General features: G+C 39.3%; 1 protein-coding gene across 1 annotated transcript in view; it reads right to left on the reverse strand.

Moving 5' to 3' along the window:
- The window catches only part of ZFYVE9 (zinc finger FYVE-type containing 9), a 127,540-nt gene that overhangs the window by 97,036 nt on the left and 11,568 nt on the right, over nucleotides 1–18,936 (reverse strand). The gene's annotated exons all lie outside the window — the stretch shown is intronic.

Here is an 18,936-nt window from a genome sequence, read left to right on the forward strand (position 1 = left end):
AATATTAATCTTTGTTTTACTATGGTTGCAAATATCAAAAAATTTCTCTATATGACACGGCACCAGAGTTAAGTTAGGGTTTTTCAAAATGCTGACACACCGAGCTCAAAAGGTCCGCCATCACTGTCCTATAGGGTCCTATGGCTCAGCCTCCCCAGTCACCAGAGCTGGGCACTCTAGGTGTGCCCCTGTGTGGGCTGTGTGCACTCTCCTATTGTAGTTGAGCCTTGCTTGCTGTTGGTGTCACTAGGAGGAATTGACTCCCATGCCAAGTGGCTGTGAGGACCAGCTGTGACTATAGTGCAGCGGTTCTCAACCTGTGGGTCGCGACCCCTTTGGCGGTCGAACGACCCTTTCACAGGGGTCGCCTAAGACCATCCTGCATATCAGATATTTACATTATGATTCATAACAGTAGCAACATTACAGTTATGAAGTAGCAACGAAAATAATTTTATGGCTGGGTCACAACATGAAGAACTGTATTTAAAGGGCCAGAAGGTTGAGAACCACTGCTATAGTGGAAGAGCTGCTGTGCAGGAAACACCTCAATGGAGCAGGACTTGCTTCAGCTGGAGCTCAGAGGGAGTAAGTCAGAGTAAGTCCATGCACTGACCCTTGAAGCAGAACTGCCTGGGACTCCATTAGCCTCTGTATCACTCAGCCACAATCCCCACTGGTTTTTACAGCTTGAAGATATAGGGACTTCTCTTGCCGGCACTGGAACCCTGGGCTGAGGGGTCTGTTATGGGGCTGAGACCCCTTGCTCCTCATGGGGGCACAGGAGGGGAGTACCTCAGCTGAGATATTCCTCCTGACTAAAAAAATGTCACACGTGGGTGTCACACCAGCCCAGACCACACCTCTGGCCCTCCTACCAGTTTCACTGTGGCTTCTTTAATTCTCTAGTTGTAGGACTTCCGTTCAGCCAGATTTCAGGCAGTTCTGAATAATGGTTGTTCTGTGGTTTAGTTGTAATTTTGATGTGGTTGTGGGAGGATGCGAGTATTGCATTTACTTATGCCACCACCTTGGATCCCACCACAAATAATCTTTTCAATGATCTTCTCATATCTACTCTGCCACCTCCTCCCCCAACCCACTCAGCAGTTATAGTAATCTTTAAAAAGATCTAATAAAGTGATTCTTCTACTTGTTTTCTGTTGCACTTAAAATATCAAGACTCCATACTATGACTTTATGAAGTCCTGCATAATTTAACCCTGACTCCCCAGCTTACTCTTTTACCATTTTCCTTCCTGTTTATTTCTCTCCATCTACACTGACATTTTCCTAGTCCTCAAGGGTACCAAGTTCTTTCCCACCTATGGTCCTTTATCCATGCTGTTCCCGCTCCTTGGATTGCTGTTTCCCACTCTTCTCTCTCTTCCTGACTAATATAAACTCACTCAACCTCAGGTCTCAGATTAAATCTCAATCCCTCAAGGAAGTCCTCCTTTGACTCCTTCAGACTAGGTTTCCTGCACAGCTCTTATAACTCTACTAGTAGCCCTGTACATGAATCCATGCATGAGTAAGCTCGCTGCCACTTGCCTCAGCTGGCCACCCCGCCCACTGCCACTGGTAACTCACTGCCCTGCCCTCCTGTAGCTCTCCCCACTCTAGCTCACTGCCCTGCCCTCCTGTAGCTCTCCCCACTCTAGCTCACTGCCCCGCCCTCCTGTAGCTCTCCGCCACTTGTAGATCGGTCATAATGTTACGGTGTCCCAGCTAATTTGCATATTCCTCTATTATTATTATTTTTGTAACAATGTAAAATATAAGCTGTATGAGATTAGGTTCCATGACTATCTCATTCACCAAAGCATTGACAGCATTAAGCACCACACCTGACAGGCAGGTGTATTTATGTTTTCATAGAATAAATAAATATTTATTCTATGAATCCATACTGAGATTTTGTGAATTTACAAATCAATATATAAAACTATAACATTTCGTTTTCCCCATTAAATGCTTTATAATTATTAGTCAATCCTACCAGGCTTTATTGTTGTTTATGATGACCTTCAATTCATCAATCTTAATAATTTGTTGATCTTTACCCTCTTAATTTCTCTATCACTTCCATCAAGATTCCTTAAAAGAACCACTGTAAATTTTGCACCTCAACATCTAGCACACTCAAATTAAGGTAACAGAGCGCTTACTTATTCGCTGCCAAGATAGAGCTCAATGACAGTGTATGAGAGAACCCAGAATGAGGGTAAATGTAAGAATATACTGAAAGAAATTATTTCATATAGCCTTCAATGTCATTGTATTTAACAAAAACTTCTATAAAATAGTTACTAAATCAACTCCCTGTGTGTCTTTTTGGGGGAAAGGAGAAATAATAGTATTATTATTATTTATCATCTACTTACTATGTACTTATAGACTGTTCCAAGTGTTTTATTGGTATTAAACTTTTAATCCTCTTAGCATAACCCTAAATAGTAGGTATAGAATTAAGCCCTCCAGAATGTACATCTACTACAAGAGAGTAAATTTAGTCTTAATTCTCCTTGTTGCATTGCTGGCATCTAGAATAGTGTTGGGCATACAGTATGCACTTCAATATTTATACTAATAATAGAGGAACATGCAATTTGTCCGGGACGCCATCGCAGTAACAGTAACAACCAGCAGGCTGCCTGGGACGACAAGGCCGGCAAGGGGGTTAGTGAGGGACGACCAAACGAAAGAACAGCAGGCTGCATGGGGTGACCAGGCCAGCAGGGTTGGCAGTTGGGAGCGACCAGGCCGGTGGGGGGGGGGGGGCAGTTATGGGCAACTAGGCCAGCAGAGGGGGGCAGTTAGGGGTGACCAGGCCAGCGGTGGGGGCAGTTATGGGCGACTAGGCTGGCAGAGGGGGGCAGTTGGGGGTCACCAGGCCAGCAGGCAGAGGCGGTTAGGGGTGATCAGGCTGGCAGGGGGGGCAGTTGGGGGCAATCAGGCAGGTGAGCAGTTAGGAGTCAGTGGTCCCAGATTTTGAGAGGGATGTCCTGGATTGGAGAGGGTGCAGGCTGGGCTGAGGGGACTCCCCCCGCCCCTTGCACAAATTTTGTGCACTGGGCCTCTAGTTTGTCAAATAAATAATGAGGAAATAATGAGGCAAAAAGAAGTTAACCTTCACAAAGTTGCACACAGTAGCAGAGCCAGAATCTGAACCCAGGAAATCTGGTTTTATATCCCAGACTCTTAATCACTGAGTATGCATATATTTGGAAACAGTGTTCCCCCTTCACTGTTTTACTAATAAAAGAAAAAGAGAAAAATAAAAAGAAATTCTAGTTCAATAACATATAAATATTAGACTATAGTATGCCTGAAATTATTAATGTTCCCACTACATGTAATAGTACACAGAGCAAGGAAAGAGATATAGATCAAACAGGGTACTATAATGGATTTTTTAAATTAGAGTTTATGTACAATATTATATTAGTTTCAGGTGTACAATATGGTAATGCAACATTTAAATATACCTTATGAAATGATCACCACATTTGTTAAGTCTATAAACATCTATCACCATACAAAGTACAATAGATTTTGTAAAATATATAGTCTTCTGTTTTAATATATTCATCCATGTTATTTAACATAGTGTTATAATCAACCAACACTACACAGAAGAATGTGAAATGAGGCATGCATGTACATCTAGGTTTGCCAGTCTTTTTAAACAACTTAACAGCATCCTATTACATGAATGTACAATTTAACTCTCATCCCTACCAATGAACACTGTTTCCATATTTGTATACCTATCCTATATAATAAAAGGGTAATATGCAAATTGACCCTAACAGCAGAACCACTGGGAATAACTGGTCACTATGACACACACTGACCACCAGGGGGCAGATGCTCAATGCAGGAGCTGGCCTCTGGTGGTTAGTGCACTCGCACAGGGGGAACTCTGCTCAGCCACAAGCCAGGCTGATGGCTGCCAGCACAGCAGTGGTGGCAGGAGCCTCTCCCACCTCCTCAGCAGCACTAAGGATGTCCGACTGCAGCTTAGGCCTGCTCCTCGCTGGCAAGTGGACATCCCCCGAGGGCTCCTGGGCTGCCAGAGAGATGTCTGGCTGCCAGCTTAGGCCTGATCTCCCAGGGAGCGGGCCTAAGCCAGCATGTGGACATCCCCCGAGGGGTCCCAGACTGCAAGAGGGCACAGGCCGGGCTAAGGGACCCCCCCAAGTGCACAAATTTTTGTGCACCGGGCCTCTAGTAAACAATATAATATCTTTGTTCATGTATCTTTACATTTTAATATACAATAAATCCCTAAAAGTGGAATTTGAGACAAGGATAGTAAGTATACTTAATTTTAATAAATATTGCCAAAATTTCCACCACACATGCTGTGCTTGCTTATATTTCCTCCAAGAGTATAAAGAAGTTTTTCTACAAGCTCATAGTTACTGAATATTATCAATCTTCACCAATTTCACAGATAGGAAATCAGACCTGAATTTCTAATTTGTACTTTTAATTTACAACTTCCATGTTTATTGGCCTTTTTGCAAATTGTCTACAAGTATTAATCTCATATTCAGAATCTTTGTCCCAGTTTAATGTTGTTCTTTTTCTACATAGAAATCTTCCATTTTTATGTAGTCAAATTCATCATTCCTCTCCTCTGTAACTTCTACATTTCACATCATGCTTACAAAAAGAGCTTTCCTCATTTCATTATTATAAAAATATTCATCCATATTTTCTCTGCTTTTTCACGATTATTTTTATTTGTTTAACTCTTCCATCATCTAGAATCTATTTTGGTAGGAAAAGTTCTAGAACTTGCTTTTCTCATTCAATAATATATCCTAGATATCTTTCCAGATTAACTATTTCATTTATTTTAACTGTGCATCCAGAATTCTAAAATATAGCCATATCATAGTTGTCTTAGTTAGTTATATGTACTAGTTATATATAACTACATGTAAGTACTAGTATGTTTATTAGTAATTTAGAGCACTAATGAGAATAAGCATTTACATTTTCCCTTATTTTTCCACAAATATCAAGAATGCTGCCTGCCATGAATATCCTCATGCATGCTTCCTTATACACATTTTTTTTCAAAAACACATTAAGAAATGGAATTGTGTGTTCTTTTTGATACTAATAAATTATCCTCCAAAATAATGTGCCTAATATAATTGCAGCTTAAAAAAATTCATTGAGCCCTAGCTGGCTTGGCTCAGTGGATAGAGCATCGGCCTGAGGACTGAAGGGTCACAGGTTCGATTCCAGTCAAGGGCACACATATCCCGGTTGCTAGATCCTCAGTAGGGGGCATGCAGGAAGCAGCCTATCAATGATTCTCTCTCATCATTGATGTTTTTCTCTCTCTCTTCCTCTCCCTTCCTGTCTGAAATCAATAAAAAACATGTTTTTTAAAAATTCACTCAACAAACATTTAAAGTGCTTTTTTTCTGGTAAGCTTTGTTGAGGCTGAACATACAGCATAATGGTAATCAACCCAGACAAGGGCAATGCTTTAGTGATTAGGAGTGCAGGCTCTAGCCCTGGCAAGTGTGGCTCAATTAGTTGAGTGTTGTCCTGTGCGCCAAAAGTTTGCTGGTTCAATTCCAGGTCAGGGCACATGCCCAGGTTGCAGGATCAATCCCCAATAGAGGGCATGCAGGAGGCAGCCAATAGATGTTTAGGTCTCACAAAGATGTCTCTCTCTCTCTTCCTCTCTCTCTAAAAATCAATTTAAGACAGAAAGAGAGGGAGGGAGGAAGAACGAGAGAGAGAGAGAGAGAGAGAGAGAGAGAGAGAGAGAGAGAGAGAGAGAGAGAGAGAGGCTCTAAAGACAGATTTACTTGAATTCAAATTAGAGAATTAGAGGTCAACAAGTACCAGATGTCAGACCTTGGGCAAGTTACTATAGCCCTGTCTCTCAAGTTCCTTATCAAGAAAACAATAATGATAGTACTTACTTCACAGGATTGTGCCTGTCATAAAGAAAGTTCTTGCAGTGGTTCTCAACCTTCTGAGCCTTTAAATACAGTTCCTCATGTTGTGACCCAACCATAAAATTATTTTCGTTGCTACTTCATAACTATAATGTTGCTACTGTTATGAATCGTAATGTAAATATCTATATGCAGGATGGTCTTAGGCGACCCCTGTGAAAGGGTCGTTCAACCGCCAAAGGGGTCGTGACCCACAGGTTGAGAACCGCTGCTTTAAATTCCTATTATTATTTTAAACTTGCTATTATCAACTTTTATTTTTTCCAGTAAGAGAGTTAAAATAATGTTTCATTATTAAATCGTCATTTCTCTGATTACTAATAAGATTGATATATATTTGTACCCTTTGAATTTCCTATCTTGTGATCTCTTCTTCAAATCATTTACCATTTATTTTTCTGTTGGAATGTCTGTATTTTTCTTAATGATTTGTTGGAGTGCTTACATATCCTGGGCACTAATCCTTTGACAGTTAAATATGATATATATATTTTCTAACTGACACCTAAGCTCTAACCCATAAGCTATCTGGTTCTATTTGTGGCCAAGTCACAAGAACAGCAGTACTGACTGCTATTTTGATAAGAGAATTTCAGATCCTGCTCTCTACTTTAAAAGGTTTCTAACTGCCGAGGTAAAGAAATACTCTCCAAGCAATGGGAAGTATAAGCTAAAGGCTTAGAGTCAATTTCTATGTTATCTGCACTCTTGTCTCCTAAACACCTGGTAAGGGTCTGACACATAGACTCTGAATGAACAAGTATTGTTTGAATGAATGCAAAATCTCCTTACTAGGTAACAAGTTCCTGTGGGCAAGTATGGTGTCATGCTTATGTTATTCCCATAAGGCCTAACAGAGCTTTTACACAGAGGAAGCACTCAAATCTTTTCACGGAATAGATTACTATCTCTGTACCTGCATGAAAGTAGCTGAGGTAGTCAATGTAAAACAAGGAATCCCTTCCTCATATAAAGATTACACTCTGATTTGTAGCTGCAGATAAAAGCCCTGTGTTGCTTGGGTCTCTTCCTCTTAAATTCACTGTCTGTTTCAAGTCTTTGTTCGGGAAGGGAGGAAGGGGAAGCCCCTGGAAGCCCATCTAAGTGCTGTTCAGACCATGTCTATGCAATATTTCTCATGTTGTAGTCTCTTCTCACTGCATTATTTAAGAAAAAATTCATTTTTGCACACTAGGCACAGCTGTTTTGAGCCTCTTGATTTTTTTTTTCTCTCTCCACATACTTTGCCTGGTGGAGATCTGCTCTACTGAGTGCTGCTGGACTGGTTACTTTCTAGGATATCACTCTTGGCAATCTAGGCTTACAGTTTCATGTGAAACAATGAGACAATGCAGTGTAATGGAAGAAGTACAGGATTCTTGGAGCCAGCTGACCTGGGACTGCGTGCTAGCTCTGCCACTTACTAACCACATGACCTTAGTATCCCTAAGTCTAACTTTCCTTCAGTTTTCTAATGGGAATAATATCAATAATATCTAACCCATCACAGTCACAAAACTGCAATAAGAATCATAAAATAGGAAATAATGCAAAAATATTTTATAAAGTACAAATATGTGTCACAGCTACACGAAATGTGGCTCAGACTAGGTAAAAGGACTCCACCAAACAATTCACTTCATGAGGGCAAAGGATCATGTCTGACAGGGTCATGGCTGCTTCTCCAAAGCCTGGCATATTTGTTGAATAAAAGACTAAAAGAATGATAAAAAATGAAAAAAGCATTCACCAGCTGACCTTAGTCAAATTAATGAATCTCTGAGTTTCAATTTGCTCATTAGTAAAGTGAGAGCAACACCACCCACTTCAAATGATTGCTATAAAGATTAAAAAGAAAAATATCCACAGAATATAACATAATGGATATTTCTCTATTTGCTTCCTCCTCCTAAACCAGATATGATTTAGGACTTGTTTGTACAAAAGGTAGATGCTGTTAATAGTTTTTATAATAATTGGTACTGACTCAAATTCTACCAGGAACAGTCAAGGAACATTGTTATACTACCACCTGAACTTTACTCTCAATAAAAAGTAATACATTGGCAAGGTAATTATTTAAATACTTTATCTCAACCATGTTTAAACTGCTACAGTTCACTGCACCTTCCTTACATGCTTATAAACCTGTATAATGAACCACTGCCCAGTGAAGAGTCTTCTCAGAGACAAGTGCTTCTTTATGTAATCTATACATAAGACATAACTTCTAGTCAAAATCATGTAAGCATCAAAGCTATATCAAAACAAATGATACTGCTCTAGTTGGTTTGGCTCAGTGGATAGGGCGTTGGCCTGCAGACCAAAGGGAGCCGGATTCAATTCTGATCAAGGGCACATAGCTTGGTTGCAGGCTCCTTTAAGGCCTAGTCTGGGCTCGTGCAGGAGGCAACCAATAGATGTGTTTCTCTCACATTGATGTTTCTCTCTGTCTTTCCCTCTCTCTTCTATTCTCCCCAAAAATCAATGGAAAAATATCCTCAAGTGGGGATTAACAAAAAACAGTTAAAAAAAGAACAAGACAAATGATATTTATTGTTCACAGCATATATGAGATCAATGCTTTATTTTGTTATCAAATTTTAACATACATAGTCCAATCCATATTATGCATTAAAGTTAGAGTACCTAACAATAAAGCCCCAAAATACGTGAAGAATAAACTGACAGAATTGAAGTGAGAAATAGACAATTCAACAACAATAGTTCTAGGCTTCAATACCCCACTTTCAATAATGGATATAACTAGGGAGAAAATTAGCAAGGAAATAGAAACCGTGAACTTTATAAACTATCTAGATTTAATAGATATCTACAGAACACCCTATTCAACAACAGCAGCAGGATATACATTCTTCACAAGTGCGTATGGGTCATAAAGCAAGTCATAAAGCAAGTCATTAAGTCATAAAGCAAGCCTCAATCAATTTAAAAGGATTGAAATCACACAAAGTATGTTTTCTGACCAAAGTGAAATGAAATTAGAAATCAATTAACAGAAGGAAATTTGAGAAATTTTTAAAAATTGGTGGAAATTAAACAGCTCTCTCTGAAATCAAATCATTTTTTTTAAAAGTGAAAGTGGGGCCATTACTACCTACCTTAGAGAAATTATATGATTTTTCAAGGATTATAAAAGAATACTATGAATAAGTATATACTAACAAACTAGACAACCTAGATGAAATTAATAAAATCTTAGAAACAAACTACGAAAATTGACATTAAAAAATAGAGACTCTGAATAGATCTATAAATAAGTAAAGAGGTTGCATTATTAAAAACTTCCAGAAATTAAATTTTAAAACTTCCATACCAAACCCAGGTGGTGTCAATGGTGACTTCTACCAAATATTTAAAAAGCAGACTAACACCCATCTTTCACAAACTCACCTCCCCAAAAAAAGGAAAAAAACAGTAGAGAACACTTTCTAATTCATTCTCTGAGGCTAAAATTACCATGATACCAAATCAGGCAAAGACATCCTAAGAAAACTACAGACCAATATATACTAGTACCTTAGGAATAACTATGCATATAAAAATCCTCAACAAAATACTAGCAAGCCACATTCAACAACATATAAAAACCCTGCCCTTCATGGAGCTTACACTTTTTTTAAAAAAATATGCTTTTCTTGATTTCAGAGAGAGGAAGGGAGAGGGAGGGAGAGAAAGAAAACATCAATGATGAAAGAGAATCATGGATCGGCTGCCTTCTGCACAGGCCCTACTGGAGATTGAGCCCACAACCTGGGCATGTGCCCTGACCAGGAATCAAACCATGATCTCCTGGTTCATGGGTCGATGCTTAACCACTGAGCAACACTGGCCGGGCATGGAGTTTACATTTTAATGGGTGGAAATAAATAACAAACAACATAAACATGTAAAATATATGGTGCTCTAGATGATACATGCAAAGGAGGAAAAGGGAAAAAATAGATTGGGGATTACAATTTTAGATAGGGCAGCCAGAGAAGGTCTCACTAAGAAGGTGACATTTATGTCAAGCTGAATGTCAAGAAGCAACTTTACGAATATCTAGGGAAGAGAGTTTCAAGAAGTGGGAACAGCAAAGCCAAAGAGCAGATTAAATGAGGGGAAGAGTAGTACACAAACATGAGCGGTTAATGGAGGGAGCAGATTAAAGTTGGCCAACTGCCAATTATATCCAACAAAAATCAAAACAATAAAATTTCAATATACTAAAAGAATCTTGATGATCCATCTAGAATTTGTTATTAAGGAATCTAATCTGTAACAAAACCTTTGTTTATATTTCCAATTTTCACATATTAGAGATTTTAATAGTTTCCTTAAACAAGGACTATATTAAATTAAAAGTACCATCTCCCTCCTAAGACAACTCCAAATTTTCCTCAGAAACCACTGTATTAGATATGACAAAAAACATACTATAAGACTACAATGCAACTAATATTTCTAAGTGCTTTCATTTCAAGAATCTGCTGAAATAATCCACCAATCCTAAATTTGCCTTTTCCCAAAGGAGCTAGAAAAACAAAGATTTTTATTGCATGACTCTCAGAGGATTTAAATGTCAAAAGATCAACAGCTATACTTTGAGCAATTTGTTCAGAGTAAGAAAATATGGAAAGCAAATCTTAAAACTAGTTTGTTTTTTAAGACATCAGTGTAGCCCTAACCGGTTTGACTCAGTGGAGCAAGTCATCGAAGCAAGAGCATCGGCCTGCGGACTGAAGGGTCCCAGGTTCGATTCCGGTCAAGGGCATGTACCTTGGTTGCGGGCACATCCTCAGTGGGAGGTGTGCAGGAGGCAACTGATTGATGTTTTTCTCTCATCGATGTTTCTAACTCTCTATTCCTCTCCCTTCCTCTCTGTAAAAAAATCAATAAAATATATTTTTTTTAAAAAGAAAGACATCAGGGTAGAGTTAATAGGTATGAGCAAGCAGTAAAATATTCAGACTAAAAACAAGGACGGGTGCAGATTAAGCACTATATTATTAAAACTTTTTAAAATGATTAAGTCAGTTAAATACTCAATGGAGTTTATCTAACCAGAGTGTTGAATTTTAAAAACTTTACAAGCTAGGTAATATTATAAGATAAAGTTCAGGCTGCTTGAAAGCATCCAAGCACAAAATGAGATGAGTTAGTAGACAAATGATTCTCAAACTGTGGTCCATAGACTCCTAGAGATCTATAATCCAAGACACTTTTAGAAAGTATATAAGGTCAAAAGTATTTTCATACCTATATCAAATCATTATATAGTACATCTGAAATTAATATAACGTATGTCAATTATAAACAACTAGAGGCCCAGCGCATGCAATCGTGCGCAGGTAGGGTCCCTAGGCCTAGCATGTGATCAGACCCATCTTCTGCCTGCTCACCAGTCTCCGGTCCCACCCCACTGCCCCTGCCAGCCCCGGGTCCCGCCCCGCCCCACCGCAGCCAGCCAGCCAGCCAGTTCCCCTCGTCAGCCCTGGTCCCAACCTGCCGCCACCGCCAGCCAGCCAGCCAGCCGGTTCCCCTCGCCGTCCCTCGTCTCAGCCCGCCACTGCCATGAACCAGCAGGTTCCCCTCACTGGCCTCCCACTTCGTAGCGACTGGTCAAGCGGTCATTCCAGTCATTATACTTATGGTCGCTGGCCTTTTATTATACAGGATTTTTAAAAAACACTATTTTCATAAGCCAGTCCAAGAAAGATAAGTACCATATGATTTTACTAATATGTGGAATCTAATGAACAAAATTAACAAACAAAATAGAAACAGACTCAAAAAATCAAAACCTCAAAGACAGACAACAGTATAGTGATTACCAGAGGGAAAGAGGTGTGGGGAGAGGTAGAAAAGGGTATAGGGGGATAAATAGTGATGGAAGGAGACTTGACTTGGGGTGGTGAACACACAACACAATATACAGATGATGTATATAGAATTGTACACCTGAAACCTATATAATTTTATTAACCAGTGTCACCCTAATAAATTCAATAAAAAATAAAAAACACTATTTTCATACTAACACCAAAACATAACACCTTAGTATGCCTTTTTCACTGTGTTGACATTTGCATGGATGGACACATTTGCACATTGCAAAGCAATGCTGGGTAGAATTGCTTGCAAGGTACCTCAGCAACAACACCAAATTGTACTAGTCATATTCTTCACTGCATGAACTCTCAGTTTAAATTTTTTAAATGCCAGATTCATTTGATAGATGAAGCAATACATTTTATTAATTTTGTTAAATCTCAACTCTTGAGTAAATGTCTTTTTAATATTCTGCAACAAAATGGGAAGTACGAATAAGGCACTATGCTGCATAGCTAAGTGTGATGACTGTCTCAAAAAAGCACTTGCACATCCTATACTTTGATATGTGAACTCAACTAGCCACTTTTTCCATGGAACATGATCTTTACTTCAAAGAAAAGAGGGAGTTCAAAAGAGAGCACAAGCAGCAGAGGGGAATCAAAGGTTGAGGAGATAGGTAAAAAAGATATACTTCCAGCCCTCCAATAATTGATAGCATAGCCTAAAAGACAACTAAGTTTAATGTTATTTATATGTCTGTCTCTTCAATGATTCTTCTTATAATCTCAATCATACTAGGAACTATGCTGGCTATTAACTATTGAACTAAACCTGAAATATTAAGCTTTTCTATTGTAAGAATCCACAGGGATCTAGATCAATGTAGTTCTTTAGCAACAGAACCCCAACAACAGTACATAGAAAAGTGCTCTGATTGAAAGTAGCCAGATCACTGCAGATCCACATACCCCATGAATTTGTCTTGTGTCTCCCCAGTACTTATTCTCAATAGTGATTCTGTAGACCCCACTGATGTAATTCAATCGTATTTTTTCCCAGGTTTCAACTTATTTATTTTGTTTCCTTCACACAATCACACACATCTCTACATGCAGGCACACACACAACACCCTCCTGTGCAGACTGTCCCGGGCTCCCATAATCCTTCTAGTGGAACTTTTATTTCTCTAATACAGAATCTAAGCAGATCAATGGGGCTCCTCTATCAAGTTTTCATCCATTTTTCCCCCAATTATGTTCTCTTCTTTTCTTTGTCTAATTACATTGCTAATTCCTCTAAAAGTGATAACAATGCCTGACCAGTGTGGCTCAGTGGTTGAGCATCGACCTATGAACCAGGAGATCATAGTTCGATTCCTGGTCAGAGCACATGCCCCCGTTTCGGGCTCAATCCCCAGTAGGAGTGGGGGGAGGAGTGCAGGAGGCAGCTGATCAATGATTCTCCCTCATCATTGATGTTTTTATCTCTCCCTCTCCTTTTCTCTCTCTGAAATCAATAAAAATATTTTTAATAAATAAATAAAAGTGGTGACAATGGACATTTGATTTCTGACTGTAATAGGAATTATTTAGTGTTTCCATTAAGTTTGATATGGTTTTTTAAGTGTATAGTTCAGTGACACTAAATATATTCACACTGTACAACCATCATCTCCATCCATCTCCAGAATTTTTTCATCTTCCCAAGTTGAGATCTATATCTATTAAACACTAATTCCCCATTGACCTCTCCCCCCAGGCCCTGGTAACTACTATTCTATTTTCCGTCTCTATGAACTTGCCAATCACATTATTTCAGGAATATGAAGTCCTGAAAGGCTGAGTAACTTTACCAAGGTCACGTGACTAATTTCTGAAAGATAAAAGTGAAAAGTTAAGCATTGCCTGGCTGGGTGGCTCAATTGGTTGGAGCATCATCCCCTGCACCAAAGGGATGCAGGTTCAATTCCTGGTCAAGGCAAATACCTAGGTTAGGAGTTTAATCCCCTAACCCTCTCTCTTCCCCACCTTCTCTCCCTCTTCCTTCGTCTCTCTCTATAAATTTTTTAAAAATGTAAGCACATAAAAAGTGGTGGTCATACGTAGTCAAATTGATTCACTTCTTTTCCTGTTTTGCCTAAGGAACTAGCCTTAGTCTGCTGAATTTCTGCAAGTTCTTTATTTGACAAAGTCTCTTACTATCTTTTAATGGACAAATGCAGAAATTTGGGTCATATATCAATGTGGTTAAGGAATTATTAACTGGCTAAATAGTGCTGACCATAAATACTTATCAATCTGAATGGCATAGTCTAGATCAGGGGTCCTCAAATTACGGCCCGCGGGCCACATGCGGCCCGCCGAAAACATTTATCCGGCCCGCCGGGTGTTTTTGCCGCCGCTGCCTGTCCTGCTTAGCAGCCGACTCATCCCGGGCCCGCAGTGCGCATGTGTGGAATGTCTGAGGGACAGTGAACTGGCCCCCTGTTTAAAAAGTTTGAGGACCTCTGGTCTAGATTCTTAATCTTATTCTGTTCAACATTTTATTAATGATTTGGATGTGAACATTTGTGACACAATGATGAAATCTGTAGTATGAAATGAAGAAAAGTGTGACAGCTGCATCTGCTAGATCAAAGAATCAATACTCAAAAGACAGAATCAAATTAGAATAATCAACTAAATCTAACATGATGCTGTATAGTGATATATAGTTCAACATTTGTGTTCAAAAAGATGCAAACTACTGAATGATCTGTTACAGGAAAAAAGCCATCACAAGAAACAAGCTAATGTAATCTCAGGCTGCACTATTAGAAATGTCAAAATTGGAGAGGGGGTGGAGATTACACGCTGCAGGCTGAATAGATCAAGAACACAGTTCATCTCAATCAGCATGCACTGAGCACCTACTATGTGCCAGACCACACTTGAAATACTGTTTTTAGCTCCAGTTCCAAGCACAAGATTCATTTCACATCTTAACACTTCTAACAGAAAATAACCAAGAAAGTAAGATGTCTAGAAGTTTTTACTTATAAAAGATAAAAGCAACTTAGAAAAACTTATTCTGTAGATAATTATAATAATGCCTAACATTTACTTAGCACTTATGTATGGCAGTCATCAGGACGTGTCCCTTATATCTCCCATCAAGAAAGATCCAATTGCTAGGCATGCAGTTAGCTCCCAGCTCCCAGCTGCAGTCCCCCAGGATCCCTAGCTATCAAGCTGAGATCACCCGCCCAAGCCAATGACTGATCACAGCACCAGTACTAACAAAAGGCCATTTCTATCAAAAGCATGACTCGTCTAATGAAAAATTTTGCTCCAGAGTCTTCAGTCGGTCTGAGATGCTCCCTGCCCATTCTGTTTTCTCCCATCTTTCCTTTCATAGGAGTCCTCAACCTCTCCCATATACTTCTTGCATTTGTCTCTTTTTTTTTGAGGATTTGTATCATTTCTTTATATCTCTATATGTGTAGGTATACTGTGTACACTTTCATGTACATAGACATCCACAGAGCACATGTTACCAATTAAAAGTTACATAAACTTTAAGCAAAAAAGCTTCAAAGCATTTTGGCCTCTGAAAAACATACATTGCCTTAAATTCAATGAAAAACACACAAAAAATATTTTCCTAAATAAGCACAAGAATTCTTCTATATTTAACTTTTTTCCTGTAGATCTATAAACTCAGGGAGGGGAATAGGCAAAGATAAACTACTCCGGATTTTTGCTCAGTATGATATAAGAACTAAAGATTAGTATAGCAGCTATTTTCCTTTGAAATTAGATATCATATCCATTGCTGCCACTTCTTTATAATCACTTTTTTTTTAGTGTTAACTCAAATTTTTAATTTTAAAAATTAGAATGTGAATATCCACCTATTTATTGAATGTGTGCCTGGCACCTACTAAATAAAATGAACTCTGTGAAATACTAAAGGTATAAAAAATACTCCCTGAAGAATGTATACTCTAGCAGAGGAAATACTTGCATGCTCAGCTAACTATATCACGTGAGGTAATGGAGATATGGTCAAAGCATCAAGAAAACATTCAGAAGAGAGTGACAAGTTCCGACTGGGAGGTTGAAAACCTAGAGACTTCACAGATATCCTTCGTAAGAAACAGTAGCAGCAGATTTCAAAGAACATGTCATAACTTAAAATGTAAAAAAAAAAGTCAGGGAACCATGGCATGTCATAACAAACAAGACACAGAGTGATACTGTCTAGTCATATAAACCAGTTTGATGTTTTGACTGACTTAATCAGTCAGGTCAGGAGAAAAAAAACGAAGGGTGTACTCATGATTGACATGACTGATACAGACAAAATAATCACACTTGTTTGTGTGTGTAAAGAACCAGTGTGCGTATGTGTATGCATTGAACATTTAAAGAAAGACACATGGGTGATAGAAGTGACTGTGTTAATGTATTTAATGATCAGATCATTCTCTTTACCCTGCAATAAAACTGAAGAGGAGAAGAGAAATGTAAAAGAAATAGCACTTAGAATTCTATTTCAAATACAAAGAGGCATTATATGGAGTGAGTGGTAGAGAGCTAGAGGGGCAGTCTACTAGAAAAGCAAGATTTGACAAAATGGAAAGGGAAGGAAGGAAGGAAGGAAGGAAGGAAGGAAGGAAGGAAGGAAGGAAGGAAGGAAGGCTGCATTTGTCTTGAAATCTGCTTCCAAGAACTCAAATTGGCACAGCTGGTGTCAGAAGTGAACTGAGAAAACAGAAGGTAAGATGGAGTTTGGAAACTAGATCACTTACTATCTAACTGGCAAGGAGAATCTCATCCTGGGTGGAATATACAGCATGGACAGTCCCTGACACAAGCTGGTGACCCAAATGCTAAAATTTCTTGGGAAAAGTGCTAAAACCTTCTTGGGAGAATGTTCCCAGAAAAGGAACACTCTGAATAGTGTAATGATTCCAGTACTTGCAAAGTGTGAGAGAACAATGCGTACAAGAATAATGGAATAGGCTGGCTGTGGTGCTGCCGTGACTCCCTCGAGAGGCAGCTAACAAACAAATGGAAACTAAGTGTGAAGGCCACAGGGCTCTCCAGTGGCTCAGAGAGGTCTTTATCACTTACAGTGGGAGAACGTGAAAAGATGAAGAGCGAACCCAGGATAGTTAAAGAATACAATGCTTCAAAAATAAATGCTCAGTCAAGGCAGATCTGTTACGCTAAGGTCAGGGTCCTAGACTGGAAAACATGGAAGCCTATTAGATGAAATAGGAACATCTAAAATGGCTGCTCCCCAAGATTTTGATTCTCCAGATCCTCTGACCCCTCAGAGATTGCAGGGATCATATTAGCACTTCCCACTCTGCAGGAACATACTTCAGAGACCTCTCACCTACAAGGCAACAAGAGCTCCACTTAGGATATGCCTCCCACCTCCATTCCTGCTTGCCAGGATAACTAATGTTAATCCTCCCAAAGGTTAACATTAATGGTGCTGCTTAATATATACAATCAACACAAGACAAGAATGGATAAGCACAAGGCTGAGAGTGGCTGCCTCAATAAAAAGCTTCTATCCCTTGCTTAATTCCTGAACCTGAGACTGTTTTCACATCCAGACCCACTGACAAAAAAATGATGGCTAGGGAGTAAGAACCCTGCAACACAACAGCATTATACATATTTCCCCATATTCTTCCCCAAAAGAACCTATGGCTATTTACTCAGGTTACTATATAGTGGAAAAGTAAAATACCCAGACATCTGAAGAACTACTGATCACAGAGTCTGAGATGACACCGATACCTGGAGACTGGAACATCATTATGGCCCTATTACAAGGGAAGGAATACAGAAATAAACAATAAATGGAGTCCTGGCCAAAGTCTAGCTTACAGCCAATCCACTGATCCACAAACCCACCCAACAGTCATTTTCCCAGTCCCTGAATATATATATGGGACTGGCATACTTGGTGGCTAGGATGAGCCCCACCTTGGATCCTTGGCCTGTGGAATAAGCGCTATCATAGGGAAAAGGCCAAGTGAAACCTGGTGTCTCCCCACTTTCTGGCCAAAATAAAAAGTCCAAGGTAGTATTGTGTAGAGGGTGGAGGTTAAAGGAATGGCAGAGATTAGTGCTCTCCTTAAGTATATTAAAGATGGAGAGGTAGTGGTACCTTCCATGTGTTTAATTCACCAGTCTGGCCTCTGCAGAAACCAGCTTTATTCTGGAGAATGATTAAGACTACTGCAAGTTCAACTAAGTAGTAGCCATGACCATAAAGATGGGGGCCGAAGCTTATCTCACTAACCTACTTCTTCTAAAGTTTCCCATCAGCAAGAGAGGTCCATGGAACCCTGAAGGAGCTGCTCTCAGAAAATCTTTAGAGACACAGATCCATGAAGGACAGAAAATGGACTGTGGTAGTCACTTGGATCTCCCTTCAAAAAAGAACTTGCATTTGAGTGCAAAAAGTAGTTAGCTAACAACTTCTAGCTGCAGCATGTTCAGAATTCATCTCAACCTAGTCCAGGCCATACTCTCCTTGGGCAGCTCTTGGAATAACTAAACATGGTGGGTATATTAGAATCTGGCCATTCTTCCCGATGCAAGACTCCTCTAACAGGCAATTTTCTAGCTGTTCAACTTATTGGGTTGACTGAGATTTTTTTCTTTCAGATCCATATTGCATACTGAGACTCTCTGATCAATTTGGCTTCCTTTTCTTCCACAGGCATTCCATTCTATCCCCCACATAATCTCTTGCACTTCTAATGTGTTGCTTCCCAGGGGACCTACAGCAACGTATTATGTAATTAACTCCTTAGATGATTCATCTCATTTAACCCACTAAAGTAGAGTTGTTATTCACATTTTACAGATGAGAAAACGGAGGCACTGAAAAGTTAACTAATTTGCCCAAGATCACACAATAAAAGCAATGGAATTAAAATTTGAGCTCAGGCAGTATGACTTCAAAGCCTTCACTTTTAGTCACCATACTAGTTAAAACAAGATATTATCTTGTCATCCTCAGATATTAAGATGAGAGTAAATATTCTGTATAATTTTAGAGGGCAAAACAACAAAAGGATAGCTGTGAGAG

Source organism: Myotis nattereri (genome assembly GCF_964212035.1).
Source record: "Myotis nattereri genome assembly, chromosome: 3".
Lineage (NCBI taxonomy): Eukaryota > Metazoa > Chordata > Mammalia > Chiroptera > Vespertilionidae > Myotis > Myotis nattereri.